This window comes from Canis lupus, chromosome 29, assembly GCF_003254725.2.
Source record: "Canis lupus dingo isolate Sandy chromosome 29, ASM325472v2, whole genome shotgun sequence".
Taxonomy (NCBI): Eukaryota; Metazoa; Chordata; class Mammalia; order Carnivora; family Canidae; genus Canis; species Canis lupus.
In genome coordinates this window covers 2,182,410-2,199,522 of record NC_064271.1, presented here as the reverse complement: position 1 = coordinate 2,199,522, position 17,113 = coordinate 2,182,410, and the positions used below count along the sequence as shown (strand labels likewise).

General features: G+C 35.3%; 1 protein-coding gene across 6 annotated transcripts in view; it reads right to left on the bottom strand.

The window, feature by feature from the left end:
• The window catches only part of SNTG1 (syntrophin gamma 1), an 818,484-nt gene extending 801,655 nt beyond the window's left edge, over positions 1 to 16,829 (bottom strand). For 3 of the 6 annotated variants that reach the window (XM_049103928.1, XM_049103927.1, XM_049103930.1), the window contains exon 1: positions 15,375 to 16,826. The gene's annotated coding sequence lies outside the window, so the exon portion shown is untranslated. Of the gene's footprint in view, positions 1 to 15,374 lie in introns of all 6 variants that reach the window. The other 3 variants (XM_025477701.3, XR_007407164.1, XM_049103931.1) reach the window with 3 other exon arrangements.
• Positions 16,830 to 17,113: the final 284 nt, after the last annotated feature.

The following is a 17,113-nucleotide window of genomic DNA, read 5'->3' as shown; positions in this document are numbered from 1 at the left end:
AGCATATACAAAAGTTTACTCAAAATGGGTCAAATACCTAAATGTAATAGCTAAAACTGTAAAAATCTTGGAAGAAAACACAGATGAAAATCTTATCTTGGATTAGGCAAAATATCATGGTTCCTTTCCTTACTTATGGTCACAATATCACAAAATATGAAATAAACTGGATTTTATCAAAGTTAAAATCTTTTGTGCTTTAAAGGGCATTATTGACAAAGTTAAAAAAACTGTTTAATTGTAGAAGATATTTTGAAATCATATATCTAATAAAGTTCTAATATTTAGAATATAAAAAGAACTCTTACAAGCCATTACCAAAAAGACGAACACTCCACTTAAAAAATAGGCAAAGCATTTGTATAAACATTCCTCTGAACAAGATATATAGATAACCAATAATCACATGAAACAATGCTCAACATCACTAATCACTAGATAAAAGCAAATGAAAACAAGGAAATACCACTTTACTCCCACTAGGATGGCTATAATCAAAAAGGCAAACATGGTAAGTGTCAGTAAGGATATAGAGAAATTGGAACCTTCACACATTGTTGGTGGGAATGTAAAATTGGTGCAGCTGCTTCGGAAAACAGTTTTGCAGTTTCCAAAATGCTAATCATATGACCAAGCAATTTCCTCCTAGGCATATACCCAAGAGAACTGAAAATATATTTTCACATAAAATTTGTAGATAACTGTTAATACTAATGACTATTCAAAACAGTCAGAAAAGTGGAAATTCCAAAATGCCCATCAACTGGTGAATAAAATGTGGTGTTATTTATACAATAGAATATCATATACATATGAAAATTAATGAATTCTTTATTCTACAACATGCATGAACTTTGACAACATTATTTTGGTGAAAAAGCCACACAGATTTTATGATTCCATTAACATGAAATGTCCAGAAGATAGAAACCCATTCTAAGATAGACACAGAAAATAGACTAGGAAATGCTAAGGGAAGAAAAGAAAAGAAAAGAAAAGAAAAGAAAAGAAAAGAAAAGAAAAGAAAAGAAAAGAAAAGAAAAGAAAAGAAAAGGAAAGGAAAGGAAAGGAAAGGAAAGGAAAGGAAAGGAAAGAAAAGAAAGAAAAGAAAGAAAAGAAAAAAAGAAAAAAGAAAGAAAAGAAAAGAAAAAAGAAAAGAAAAGAAAAGAAAGAAAAGAGAAAAGAAAAAAAAAGAAAAGAAAAAAAAGAAAAGAAAAAAGAAAAGAAGAGTGACTGTTAATTGATACAAATTTCTTTTGGGGTGCTGAAAATATTCTGAAATTAGATCATGGTGATTGTTGCCAAGCCTTGTAAATATACGGAAAACCACTGAGTTATATATACTAAAAGGTTAGATGTTATATTATGGAAATTATATCTCTATGTTTTATTGATTGATTGATTGATTTAAAGATTTTATTTATTTATTCCTGAGAGACACAGAGAGACAGAGAGAGACAGAGAGACAGAGACAGAGACAGAGAGAGAAGCAGGCTCCATGCAGGGAGTCCGAGGCGGGACTCGATTCCGGGTCTCCAGGATCACGTCCCGGGCGGGCGGAAGGCAGCGCCAAAGCGCTGAGCCACCCGAGCTGCCCTGTCTCTAAGTTTTAAAAGCAATAGTGAACACAGAAGTTTCTAGGAAATCTAAAGAAGCGCTATTTAAAAAACAGAAATAAGGACTAGTTTGGGATAGTTAAAAAATAATGTATAACTTAATACAGCACTGAACATCATAAAGAGAGTTAATGATACTAACAAATAGTCTCAGCGAAGGATCTACCGGTGCTTACTGTACTATACTAATCTTTCAACCATTTTTGTAGGATTGAAATTTTTCAAAATTTTTGATCACTTACAATGTGGTAAGCTAAGCACCAGGAACTCAACAGAGAGACTGGATCTTCTCATAACCTGACAGCTCATTTCTTTTTAGAAATAATATTCTTCTGTCTGTATGTACTACAGTTTATCCATCTACCTACTGAAATACATCAAGACTGCTTCCAAGCTTTGGCAATCATAAATAAAGCTGCTATAAATATCTATGTGCAGGTTTCTGTGGGGGTATAGGTTTTCTACTCATGGGGTAATACGAAAAAGCATGGTTGCTGGATTGAATGGTTAGATTATGTTTAGATTTGGAAGAAACTGCAAAATTGTCTTCCAAAGAGGTTGTACCATTTTGCTTTCCCACCAGCAATGAATCAGAGTTCCTTTTGATCCATGTCCTCACCAGCATTAGGTGCTGTGTTTTGCATTTTGGCCACTCTAATAGGTATGTAGTGGTATCTCCTTATTTAATGTAATTCCTTAATTACATATGATGTTGAACATCTTTTCATATGCTTTCTTGTCATCTGTATATCTTCTTTGGTAAGTTGTCTGTTTAGGTCTTTTGTCCCTTTTTTTTAAATTGGGTTGTTCATTCTTTTATTGTTGAGTTTTAAGAGTTCTTCATATATTTTGGATAATACTTCTCTATCAAATATGTCTTTTACAAATAATTTTCTCCCAATCTATGGTTTGTTATCTCATTCTCTTGATCTTAATCTGCCACAGAGCAGACATTTTTAGTTCCAATGAAATCCAACTTATCAATTATTCAATTCTTTCTCTGATTGTGTCTTGATATTGTATATAAAAGTCATCACCATACCTAAGATCAACTAGATTTTCTCCTATGTTGTCTTTTACCATTTTTCATTTTACATTTAGGTCCATGATCCATGATCCATTTTGAATTAATTCTTAAGAAGACTGTGAAATTTTTGTGTCTAGATTAATTTTTTTGCATGTGTATGTCTAGTTGTTCCAGCACCATTTGTTGAAAAGATTCTAGCATTTTTTAATTAATTCCTTTTTTTAATTGAATGGTATTGATTAAAGACTATACTCTTAGAATTTTAAACACTTGAAATTTGCACAATATATGGTCAAGTTTTTGAAAATGTATTTGTGAACTTCTAAATAATGTAAATTGCAAATAATCTGTATTTGTATACATTGTGTGTAGGTTTTTTTTACCTTAACTGTTCATAGCCTTATTTTTTGGTTATAGAATGTGTGAAAAATTATAAAATCAAGTTAAAAATATTTTTTAGAAAATCAGTAATTGGGAACATTATTGAATTATTTAAACTTTTGCATTAATTCTTAGACAAATATTATTGCTTTACATCTATTACATTCCAAAAACTAGTGCTCTTAAAGCACTGGTAACTGGTATAAATTCACCATCCATCAGTGGAAAGCCAGAATTTAAAACAGTATTCGTTGCTCAAATTCCTTTGTTTTCTCCATGTTATTACCTGCTTTCTGAATATGTATTATTAACATATTCTGATAAGTATCCAGAGTACTTCTAATAAGACATTCTGATTAACCCTTACTGTAAAACAAACTACATATACGTGAATGTTCATAACATTCTTTATTTATTGTAGTACCAAGTTTGAATATGTCTTTCAACCACTAGAAGGGCCAAAAAACTGGTACAATGTATATGGAATACTATTCAGTAATTCAAAGGATAAACTTCTGACATATGTACCCATTTGGATGGATCTCAAAGGCATTATACTGCATCTATGATGGGCATTAAACAGTATTTAATTTTCTTTTACTGTTCTGGAGTATCATCATTGATTAAACCATTATTTATGGTTCCATTTCAACTCAGGCATGAATTAGTTTGAGCCTGTCAACAAATCTCAAAAATTCTCTGAATGTCAGTTTCCTAACCTGATAACCTGTGGGTACATTTCAGGTTCTACCTTGTAATGACTTTGTGATTCTGAATATCCATTCTTCATATCTTTAGACTCTAAACTTCTTCAAGTCAGAAACCAAGCTTCGTCTTTAAAAGGAAATTTATACTGTATTATTCTGCATAGTAGGTAGTCTGCAAATATTGTACAAACAGAAACTGCTAAGTTATGGGCTGTGCTTGCTTCATCAGTATTCTGACCACTAAACATTGAAATTTAGAATTTTGGCAATGCCAGCAAAACCAGTGTTGAACGCAGATTATTTCTAATGGACTATGTCTTTCTACAAAGTACATTCATCCTTCTTTATGAAAGACTCAAGAATTTAAAATGGTTGAAATATTATTTCTTCATGTATTAACATTTGAATCTTATTTTATAATTTCATATATTATAGAAATTTAAGAAACTCTCAGATTTTTCACTTAATCAGTTATTCAACTAAAGTTTTACTCTCTTAGCAGAGCTAGTTGATATACTAATCCTATTTATTAAACTTTAACCTGCCTTTGAACATTCCTTCAAAATATCCCAGAAATTTACAACCCCAGTGGTATTACAGGAACTCATACATTGCTTTAACAATTCAATATACAGATCTAATGATGTTCTATAATGTCTTGATTCAGTATCATCTGTTGAACATTTATTGCTAATTCACTTTATAACGTGCTTTATTAAAAGTCATTAAAAACTGCAGCTGCATCTCGTAATCATTTCCTAAATATAAAGACTGCATTTATAAATGATCTCCTTGTTCAAAATACTGCCATACAGCTCACAAACTCTTTGTTAGAAGCCAAGGAGCTTTTATTCTTTACAAAAAGAAATGCTAAGTAATTCATCAGTTGCCAAACTTTTTTTTTTTTTTTTTGGCCATGCATCGGCCTTTTTCCAACTGCTCAACTTCCATGCTCATAAAGAATAGTTATAATATAGTATCAATTGATACTTACAACTTTTATCTATTTGAGTACCATCTTGCTCTTAGCATTCAATCTCTTAATGTGCATGTATCCTCAATAAACCTGAAAAAGTTCAGTGATTTGGCTCAGCTAAACACACTGAAGTGAAGCTCTTATGCAAATATTCTGTGACTACACATTGAAGGAAGAGACTGTATTTCATTTGGTTTTTTGTTAATCCCCTTGGAGAAAATAGCCTATTGGGGGCTTTACATGCTTGTAAAAATAATGTAAATGATTTCTAAGCTTCATTTAATTGATGATTAATTCAATGATTTTACTGCTTTTATATACATAAAACATTTTCTCAGAGAACTAAAGTTTGGATATGTTATGAAATTCATTTTCACAAAAATTTCATTGTATATACTAGAATGGCTTATTTCTCAAAACAATTTCATTTATCCATAAGAATCACTGGTAAATATTTAGTATTCTTCAATTTTTTCACAGTATTCCCTAAAATAATATAGGAACACCTTTAACCTATTCAGTAAAATAGTATGCAGTATATATGTATATATCACTTTAAATATGATCCCTAGGTAGAAGGAAAAAAACCCTAAAAAAAATTTCAGTTTGACATGCCAGATGGAACACCAATAGTAACAGAAAATGATCATAATAATAAAGTACACATGAGTCACCACAACTTTTGGAAAATTTATGGAGAAACATGAGAAAGATTATAACCAAAGAGTTGTATTTAGTAAGCTCATTTACATTTAAGCCATGGAAACTTACAATTAGCAGGAAATAAATTACTCCATTTCTCAAATAAGACCAGGACAAAGAAAGCCAATGATCACTAAATTAAAAGTAAAGGAGTTGGTTACTTCACAAAGAACTATTACATAAATCTATATAACCAGATAATTCCTTGTGCCCATGGATTGCTAATCATATACAGGTAATGGCATAGGAATTCCATTCAGATAATCTGACAAAATTATCTGCACTTTCTACTCCCCTTCTCTTTCCTCCATGTTGATAAACACCTTCTGCCCTCTATAGCTTAGCCTCACATTGAGACTCACTGCCTCAATGCCCCACATTGACTCAACTGCGACTCACTAATTCAAAGCAAAAGCTCACACTGACACTCTAAACCATCTGATTCCATCAGAGATCAGGGAATAAATCACCCACTGTTTGATGGCACATTAACTCCTTTAGGGTTACTAGAGAGCCTTTTAGTGCATTTAATGCATTTGCTAAATGGCATACTAGTAGTTTAGAAAACTTAACTGGCCTCCAAAAAGTAGATAATTTTTACTCCTTTTGTACCAAGATAAAGCCAGGCAATTGTCTGAGGAATTTGAGTGATATGCGAAAGGAATTTGAATATAGACAAGAGTAAAGTTTTTATTTGGAAATTCCAGCTATTCGTATGGAATTGGCAATACTGTGATTTTCTAAGTCATTCAACTCAATGAGAAATAAAAACTGTAGAAGAGATTTAGATTGGTCTGAAAATCCCTTATATCCATTTTCATCCTCAGAAATTTATTTTTGAAAAATATGGAGATTTTGCATATCTAAAGCAGAAAGAACTAATAATATAGATAAGAACACAAAGGAGGATATAGTAAAGAAAGACATTACTCTTAGAGATGAATTTCAACCTTTCAAGTAAAGTCAAAACCATGTTACATATTACTAATAGAGAAAAGTTAATTTTCCAGTAACTAAAGCAAAAGAGTAATTATTTTTTTTTTAAAGATTTTATTTATTTATTCATGATAGTCACAAAGAGAGAGGCAGAGACACAGGCAGAGGGAGAAGCAGGCTCCATGCTGGGAGCCCGATGTGGGATTCGATCCCGGGTCTCCAGGATCGCGCCCCGGGCCAAAGGCAGGCGCCAAACCACTGCGCCACCCAGGGATCCCTAAAAGAGTAATTATTGAATACTTTATGTGATCATTTAAAACAAATATTTGGGGATCCCTGGGTGGCGCAGCGGTTTGGCGCCTGCCTTTGGCCCAGGGCGCTATCCTGGAGACCCGGGATGGAATCCCACATCGGGCTCCCGGTGCATGGAGCCTGCTTCTCCCTCTGCCTGTGTCTCTCTCTCTCTCTCTCTCTCTCTCTGTGACTATCATAAATAAATGAAAAATTAAAATAAATAAATAAATAAATAAATAAATAAATAAATAAATAAAATATTTAAGTAATGGGAAGTAAGAACTTAAGCAGATCTCTTTCTTAATTTTATGTGTATCTCTTATAGATTTATGATAAACCATATTTTCTCTCACCAGACCTCCATAACCACAGGCAAAATTGATGTAATGCAACAAAGTATTCACTTTCCCAGGAATGTGGTCTGTGAACTGGCAGTGAAAAAGTAACTATATTGCTTCCTACCACATTCTAATAATAAATACGATCTTTTTTTTTTAATTTTTTTATTTATTTATGATAGTCACAGAGAGAGAGAGAGAGAGAGGCAGAGACACAGGCAGAGGGAGAAGCAGGCTCCATGCACCGGGAGCCCGACGTGGGATTCGATCCCAGGTCTCCAGGATCGCGCCCTGGGCCAAAGGCAGGCGCCAAACCGCTGCGCCACCCAGGGATCCCAATAAATACGATCTTAACATTGCCTTGCCCTTGGTTTGATCCCTAGGACCTCACAATCTAAAGGATTATCTGAATCATTTTTCAAAAACCATTCTCTCTATGATCCCCAATGATCTACTTTTGGGTGAACCCAAAGGAACTTGAATCCTTACTCAAGGGCAATCCTGTGCACTTCCACAGAGTACCAACAGTGTTAACCATCTATTTTTTTTTCTTGAAATTCTACATATTTTCCCTTAACGTTTACTAAGTACTTTTTTATAATCCTCTCTCCTATTACATTTTCATTTCCAATATGAATGTTTATGCTCATAAACATGTTTTCCCTTCATTCTGTCAAATAGTTAATACATTATCATGGCTTCAGCAATAATCTTTATTGCAATGACTGAGTTGGGTATGTCAGGTTTTACCCTTTTTCTGAAACTAATGGCTCCTCCACCTGCCATTTGGCTATGACACCTTTTCACCACTCATTTGACATGTCCTAAGTCAGATGTGACATGGTTCCTTCCAAAGAACAGCATTTTACATTTATATATAACTTAGCATTTACCTAGCATGTATCAAATGCATTATCTCATTCAGACTCCTCTTCTTGATTCTTCTTTTGTTTGTTAGTGGTATCACTCTCATCTAATTATCCAGTTTTGATTGACTAATTTTTAACCTTCATCCCCTTAGGTCAAGTTCCCATCACGTCCAATGTGAATTAATGCAACAGAACCAACCCCTGGTCCTTCTTGACTCCCTGATGCTTCTAAAATATGACTTTAACATGTCATCATGTTGTCCACAAACCTCCCTATCTGTATAAGATGAGGGTCAGGATAATATGGGAGCCCCTGAGGATCCTTAAGAATCTAAACTCTTCCATAACTTACTAAAATGTCAGTAAAATACGGTTGCTGAAGCAAGTGAAGCATGTATTAGGTGAGATACCCATGTAATAGATGGCAGTTTTCTTCTCAAATCACATATAGCATGTGGAAAATTATGAAATATTGACCAAATTGTAGTTTTGATTTAATCTCGAGAGTCATTTAACTTTCTTAGACCACAACTGTCTCATTTGAAAAATAAGAATGACAGCCTTACAGATCTGTCATGAAAATCCGTAAGATTCCCTAAAGGGGACTTTTTAAAAACTGTCAATATCATACAAAGTGCCAGAGAATCATAGCATGAATAGAAATTAAAGGAGGCAAATATTCCCGGAACATATTTATTATGTTAATGAAGACTCCATACAACAGTGAAATACTCTCACTCCAATTTCAAGGGGCTTTCCAGAAATTTACTGCCACAAAAAGAAAACACAAAATGGAAGATAAAAATAAATTGCTTAGCTGGATAACAGGTAAGTGACATAAAGGATTTACAAGTAGAGAAAATAATGAGCCCACAGAGAAGGAAAAAAAAAAAGGCCTATTTATGAATTTAATGAATTAGGTGAACTACCCTACTCTTATTTACCTTAACTCTAAATGTGCCCTATCACATCACTTGTAGGTCATATTATCTATAATACATGGTGCAATATTTAGGCAATTAATCTGCTTTTGGAAATGTTACTTCTTCAATATTAAAACTGGACCAGAGGAAAAAAAGATAAATAGTCTAGTGAAACTGGAGCAAGCTAGCCGGATGATAAATGAGGGTATATTACTTTAAAATGTTGGGAAAAAAAAACACTCTCCAAGAAGAAAGAAGTACTATTATCTACACTGGTCTCTTTTCCTTATTCTGTTTTTACGTCCTTTTGATATTATACATCTTTGAGTGATAAAGTAAAAAGGACACTCACAAAGCTTTGGTGCAGTAATTACATTGAAGGTCACATTGTGTACATTTCATCCAAAAATGTTTTCTTAGAAAAGCAAGCTTTTAGAGAAACAATAAGCTTAGGAGCCTACTTTTGCTGAGCATTCTGTCAGCATTAGATACATTAAATGACTTAGAAATCTTTGATAGATTGTCTAATAATATTACAGTGGACAGTTGCTGTTCTTTCTATCCAATAATATAGTTCCCATTTACCTGAAGAATGCACCAAATTTTTTATTTGGGGATAGAGGAACTGTTATATACTTAACAGATAGTAGTCAGTAATTTATTATCTTTCTTTTTCTGAACGTAACAGTTTAGTCAAGGTTAACATCTGGGTTATTGCTGCTGTCACATGTATAAGAGGAAAGAAAGATGGTGGTGAGAAAAGATGTTGGAATAAATACGTTATGAAATATTGCTGATCTATCATCATTCCTGTTTATTCTATGGACTATTTTTCCCCCACAATATTTTTGACCATAAAAGAAATGGAGTGTATCTACTTCACCTCAGCCACTTAACATTATTTGATATTTATTTCTTGTAAACTTCTAAAAGGTATTAAGATGAGGGTTTTTGCCAAATCATGGTTCATTCTCCTATTTTTAGATAAAAACAGGACTAGTAAATGACTCTAAGAATGTCAGCTTTAACGGATGCCACTGAAAGCAGAAAAATAATGGTTCTGGATGCCACAAAACCAAAGGCATCCTGTGAACAGAGTCCAGCATATAGCACATTTGTTCTATTTAAAAACTTTAAAAGTTAAATTAGTTGAAATTGAGATTTCACACAAACTCTGCTTTCAGTTCCCAGATCTTGATTTTATTGAGGATTGCTGAGAGTCCGGAACCTCTTGGGGGGCTTACTTTCGGTAGTTTGCTGCAGGCTGTACTGGCCAGCCACACTCATTAGCTTACATGCCTAAGCCCAGTAGGCATTTTATTTTACAATCTATGCAAATAAATGTAGGCTTGGATAAATAAACAGAAAAAGAAACGGTCTAGGACAGAGTATGAAGTAAAGAACTAGGTAGCGATGAGCATACTACACTTTGAAAGACAAAATGGGAAATTTATTTTGGAGAAATAATAAGAGAAAATTGGGCTATAGTGAGAGACATCAGATGCAGATTGACCTTACAGGCTCAGTAATAACAAATACCAACCTGACCAATCTCCTTCTGGGTAGAGGCAGTGCACAAGCCATTCTCTATGCCCTGTTACATAACCCATTCCCAACCACATTTGAGATGGAAGTTTTCTTTGTTTTACATATGAAAATGAAGAGACTCAGAGTTTACATCCTTTGCTCAAGTTTGTACAGCTAATGAGATTCTATACCAAGATTCAACTGACCCCAAATGTCACGCACTTTCCACCATAAGAGTATAGGAATGTTTTCGAGAAAAATGATCAGAGGGAAGCAGAAGTAGGTTTTCCTGGGTTTGTTTTCTAATAGACATGATAATGATTTCCCAAGAGAATCAAGAAAATAGATCATCTATTAAGTTAAGATAAAGTGATTTAACTAAGATCACGTAATCAGTTGATGAGAAAACCATATTTTAGCCTTCCCATGTACTCAGTGTATTTTTAACCATGTAATTTACACTTTTTTTCTTATCAACATTATTAAATTTCTTAATCTCAGATGCTAACTTATTTCTTACCATGGGTCCACTGAGAAGATTTAAAGAGAATGCATTATTTTTTTCAATTGTCTTATATGAATAACATTATTGTTAAAATTCTGGTATCATTTCTAAAAGATTCCTACTATCTATGAATTTATTTAGTCAGTTTATCAAGTAAGCATTTATTCCTTTAAAAAAAATTAAATCTTCAGCTCTTTGAAATGTTGAGTAACTGCTAATGTATTTGATAAACAGAAATGTAGTTATAACTAACTATAAATTTTAATTTTAGAATTTATGCAGGTATGTGCATTAAATGTGATGAAGTGATAAAGAATTAGCTACTATTCTAATGCATTGATTTGATGATTCTTTTAAGAAAATACTATTACTTTAGTTTGTTGATAATTTGAAGACTAAATTTATGAAAATCTAAATGATTTTCTGACATTTTGTATAGAATATGTTCAATAAGCTTCACAGTGATAATTCAAAGATAAAGTTCTTGGTCACATGAGATTATTTTTATGATCATTCATTACCTGTTCTTTGCCCATTTTTCTTTCTTTGTTGTTTATTTCCTTTTTCCCTTTTGGCAAGTGATAAAAAATAAGACCAAAAAAAAATCTTTAACGTCTATCACTAATTAGGTTATTTCATAATTTTCATCACAACAATCTAGATTTCTTAAACATTCTATCATAATATTTTTAGTGATACTACAGAAATCTGTAAAGACCACATATTCAAAAATTGCATTTAAAAATCATAGTCACTTTTAAAACTCTAAGAAAGAAAACAAGCAATGAAATGTTGCTTAACTGAGATTTCCTGAAGACGTCCATGAACAGAATCTAAGCTTTGGACTAATCTTCACAGCATTTTCAGGACAATTCCATGGATTAGTCCATGTTGTCTACACTTCTCTCCATCCTCACTTGCCCTAAAACAAATCTAATGCTTTCAATATGTACTGTTATATTTTCAGTTTTAAAGTCCATTTAATTCTATGAGTTTCCTTATTGACATAATGTAACTCAATGGTAATAATACCATTCTTCCTTTACAGACCAGAAAATAATGACACAAAGGCAGTGACTGATCCATTTATGGTCAAAATCAAAGTAATTAAAGTGAACTCAAGTCATGCTGACCTTGGCTTGACTATTTAGTGTAAAACATGGTGTCAATTTTGAGTAATAAATATTTTTAAACCAGTCCTACCTGCATTCTATTATCGATTCAATTAAAAAATACATGAAAATTGATGCTGAGTTAACAGGGAAATATTCTTTAGTTCTTAAATATAAAGGACATACCCACCGTACAGTAATCAGCAGGGGATTTTTCAATGATTGAAGGAATTAATGCTATCAGAGATTATTTATAATAATTCAAAGATACCGTACTCAGATTTCCAAAATGCTCTCAAAAGCATCATATCATACTTTCCAACCTTTCATAGAGTAGACATCCATTCATTCATTCCACAGATATTTAGGTGTCAGTCATACATAAAGCATTTTGCCTTAACTGGTAGGTGAAATATCCTCTTTTAGGGAAGAAAAATTAAGTTTTAGTGGGTTGAATGACTTGTCCAAGATCTAATGACAAGCAGTTCAAGAATCTTGATCTTTTAACTGTTAAACAGTGTTTGCTCTGCTACATCATGATGCATAACATATTTTATACTGCAGTGTGTTTGTTCTTTCAACACATGCCATGTAAAACTCATTCTGCTAAGCCAAACAGAAAGAATATACTAAATAAGAGATCTCTTTCTATTTAAGTGCTATTCTATGACTCACTGTACAGGGTCCTGGAAAGGTGGAGATGACTATATAAATAATTTATGACTTACAATATGCTTTTCTTCACGAGTGGCTTTTGCCATGCTTGTTAGAATTGGATGAATAAGTGGCTGCTTGCCTGGAATTTATATCTTTTAAGTAGTACAAAAATAAAAATCAATTACCAGGGGCCTTCTTAAGTTCCAATAATAATCATCTCATACTTCTAATGTGTTTTGATAAATATGTATATAACTTGTTTCACACTCAGGCAACAATTCCAAAGGCAAACTAAGGATATTTAAATCCAATATGATATCATGGTATCAGTAATTGCATTAGGATAGCAAGTTAATATTTAGATGGCCTACAGAAAAAGTTTACCAAGAAGTAGTTTTAGAGTAATTCATAATTTAAAGATTGAGGGCAGAACTCCTTGTCTGACTCTCAACTATTTCTTATTAAGAGAAGGAGAGCAATTAAACAGATTCCAGGGCTCACTGTGAATTATCTTCTGTCCTAAATACACTTTACATTTTTGTGATTATGCAGTCTTATTTCACTTTTATCTTTTGAATCTTAAATCTAAGCAACAGCCAACAATACTTATCCCTACCAACCCCCTTTTATCCCCAAGGAGACAGGATGTTGAATTATTCTGTCTGGTACTGGCCAAACCGCATGCATCTTTTTTTCTGTTACAGACCAAAATAACTATCAAAACAGCTTACTTTAATAAAATATGGATATCCTGAAATAAACTATTGATTTCTGTTTAAAGACAGGTGACTCTGTACAAAAGAAGGTTTGATTTATTAGCTCAACAACTTTTTTTTTTTTTTTTGAGTAGAGGACAGTTAGATATTAGCATGTAGGTAGGCATTAAATTGGTCTGCAAAAGTCTATCTCACTGTAATGACATTTCCCCAAGAATACGGATTGATATAAGCTCCCATGCACATTGCCTGAGCTTAGATGGGTGAATTTGAGTTATTTATTTCTTTGACTAAATCTCCAGAGGAATTAGGCAAAGGTAACTTTTATTTTGTGCAGTTCAGCCACATATAGGACAAGCCTGCCCCCTCTACCACTAAGAAGGTATTGCGGCCACAAACCAACAGCCATGCTTCCTGAAATACATTCTCTGCTTTCTTTTTATGCTCTGCCAACCAGGGGAGTCTCTATGTCAGTTATTTGAAAACCACAATAAAAATCGAACAATATGTTGCGATTCTCTTAAAACATGATTAATCATTCCATGTAGTAATTTCACTTCCACATCTCTCAGATTGGAAAAAAAAATCAGGTTGTGTTAGAAGCACATTTTAGGTCTCTTGGGAAGGAATCCACACCAATGATACATTTTCTCTTTCTCAGATTATCATTTCTGACCTATATAGGACAAAATAGCCCTCAAGGAGCTCAATGACATAGATGCCTCTGCTCCCTTTCTCCCAAGCAGGCGGGTTCATGGTAAGCAGTAAGTGACAGCTAAGAATGATTTTTCCTCAGAAGGTTACTGCCACTCTGAGCCAATGGAAAACAATAAATACCATCTTAACTGCCTCAGTTGATTTCTGTGTTGAAACTGAGGAGTGTAGGTATGGATATGTATTAGAGGCATTTTATATCAGTTATATATGAACTATGAAATTAAAAGGGAAACCTAAAGAACTATAATTTTTTAAAGGGACAAACTATTTCCACAGTGTTAGGCATGCATATAGCATCCCCAATATTTACATGACTGTAGAAGTCCATACTTCCAAGTCAACACTTTCCACTGAATTGAATATTCTCATTGGAATTGATCAACCTCTTAGTGAGATGTCAGGCATACGCTATAAATTTGTGTAACTGCCTTTACCCATGAACCCTTTTTATTAAAGCAGAATGCTTATCAAGGTCACTGTGAAAGATTGTACTTGAAAGCTCCAGGGGAAGACTCTAGAAGTAAGAATCAACAGAAGACAGATTTAATTAACACTTTAAAGTTTATGGTTTGTCAAGGACCTATTGGCCTATCGCTTTTTGGATTTCATTAACAAATGCATCTTGTAGAACGAAGAAGTCAGAATGATATCAAAAGCCAGCTCTCCTAAAAAGGGACTCTAAAGCTTCTCATTTTCTCCCTTCTGGCAGATCTGGTTTGAATAAGCAGTCTTAAGATTTAAAAGGCTGGAAAGACTATGGTAAGTAAACATGTGTGTATTTCTTTAGGTAAGATTCTACAGGTGTAAGTATACTCAGGGTCTGGGGAAGAGAGAAGGATCAAGCGTGTATGTATGCATGTGTTTGTTCTTATACATGATTTGGCAAATTATAATCATATAAAATATAATAAAAAAGGTTGCTAAACCATCTCTACTTGTAACTTTGGGTCTTGAATACTACATAACACAGACAAGATCACTTTAAAGTGCATGTATAAGAAAAAAAACCCTTTTACAAAATGCCAGATTATACTAGTTTTGAAAAAAAAAGACACATACAAATTCAAAAAAAGATATCAGATCATCAGTAAGTAAAATACCCAACCAAGAGTTTACTATAATCATATAAGGTAATACACATTATTTTTAATATCCTTGTCACATAAGAGGCTTCAGAGAAGTAAAATATCCTATTTTATGAGACAAGAGGTTTCCTAAGATCATGCTGCAGGAACAATCATTTAAAAATAAAATTATTTACTCCTTAATCCACAAGGCAAGATCATACTCATTGCAATCTTTCTGCTAAAACCTTTATTTAAAAAGTCATTAGAGTTGTAAATAAATAGAAGTAATAGTATTATCACTTACCAGCCAAGTAAAGGAATTAGAAGTCGTTCAGTTTCTCTAACGTGGGGATGTGAGTAGATCTGAAATCTCTTCTCACAAAGCTATTTACAAAATAGTTGCAACCCTCTGGTGAGCATTCTGTTTATTTCATGAAGTGTGGGCCTTTGAGTATTTCAACCCCTTCTGCAGAGCCCATGGTTTTTCGGAGCCTCTAAGAACTTCAACTTCACTCTCCAGCTTGCATTCCTCCCAACACCCTACGGAGAATTATTCTTGAAGTTGTTGCTCAGAGTTTAATCTGTGGAACAAGAGGACTCCTCAGAGCCCTGTATGGTAGCTATAGCAGGTGGATAAAGAGGGTTTTCGTCTATCAAGGAAGGAGGGGGGGGCAAGGGGTGTCAGGCGGCACCTCCTTCTAGCTGCGAAGAGCAGGGAGCCCAGATGCCCGCGGCGACGGCAGTGGCGGCGACGGCAGCTCCGCTGTGTCCGGGCGGCAGCAGCCCAGGCCGGAGACGCTGTCCATCCCCTCCGGTGCTGAAGCACACGGACTGGAACCCAGCCGGTCCCCAGAGTCGCGCTTCCTCCACCAGCGACCGCAAAGGGCTTCCTTGTCTTCCAGTCTCACCTTCTTTCCTCTGGCGTTTTATATTTTGGTAGGGGTTAACTGCTTTTCAAAAATAATGCTCTCCTACTTATTTGGTGGCAACGTTTCCGGGCATTATCTGACATTAGAGGAAGGAATCCGTTAGAGATCAGATTTGAGCCTCTCCTCACTTTTCAGTTCAGTTCATCCCTGAACGAGTTTCCTAATGTAGAAATAAAAGGAAACGCACGCACCAGCGCGCGCATACACGCGCACGAGGAAGGGGGGGGAGGAAGGGAGGGGGAAGAGAGAGAATATGAATAAATATAGATGATGTATCGTGGAAAATCCAGAGTTTCTTTTGGTCTCTAATTACAGAAAATGGAAAGGGTTATTTTGAACGACTCCACAATCTTGATTACCAATTAGGGCGACCACACTTAAATTCTGAAAAGCCCCGTTTGAAATCCCTGGGTTAGACACAGTAAAGAGGTCGTGGGCTCTTCTTGGACCCTCCAAGAAGAAATGACGGGTTAGTTTAAAATAAATAAATAAAACGAGAGGACGGGGTAGGGGGGAAGAAAAAGAAAAAGGAAAGAAAAAGCATCTCGTCTTTGCTACCTTCTAAAACGCTGCTGAACTGGCTCGGAATCGTTGCAGAGCAGCTAAGAGGATCAGCCGGACGCGGCGCGCGCGAGCGTCAGTGCTCCCGCAGCCTGGAGAAACCGGGTGGCGAGTCGCGAGCCGCGGGGGTTGCATTCCCAGGGCAGTGCTCGAGAGCCGCCCACGGCCCGGGCTCCGGCAGGGGAGCGGGAAGAGGCTGATTCCACAAAGGATAGAGTAAGAGATGCACAAAGTCAGCGGGCGGGCTCGACCATCTCCGCCCTTTCGGGCCGGAACAATGCCCACCCCGCCGGGCTGTTGCCTGGGTTTTCAGCGCATTTCCCCTCCGCCGCCCCCGCCGCCCCCCAGCCTCTCTGGTCCGGCGTCCCCAGGCCTTCCAGGCCCTCCGCTCTCGCTCTGCACAGTGCCCCCGCCCCTGCCCGTTCTACCCGCTGTTAACAACCGGCTGATGACAAGCATAAGGAAGGGTCTGCGTGGGTGGTCCCCGGGGCGGTCACCGGGGGCTTCGCCACCCGCACTGAGCACCGCGTGCAGATGCGAGTGCTGTGGGCTG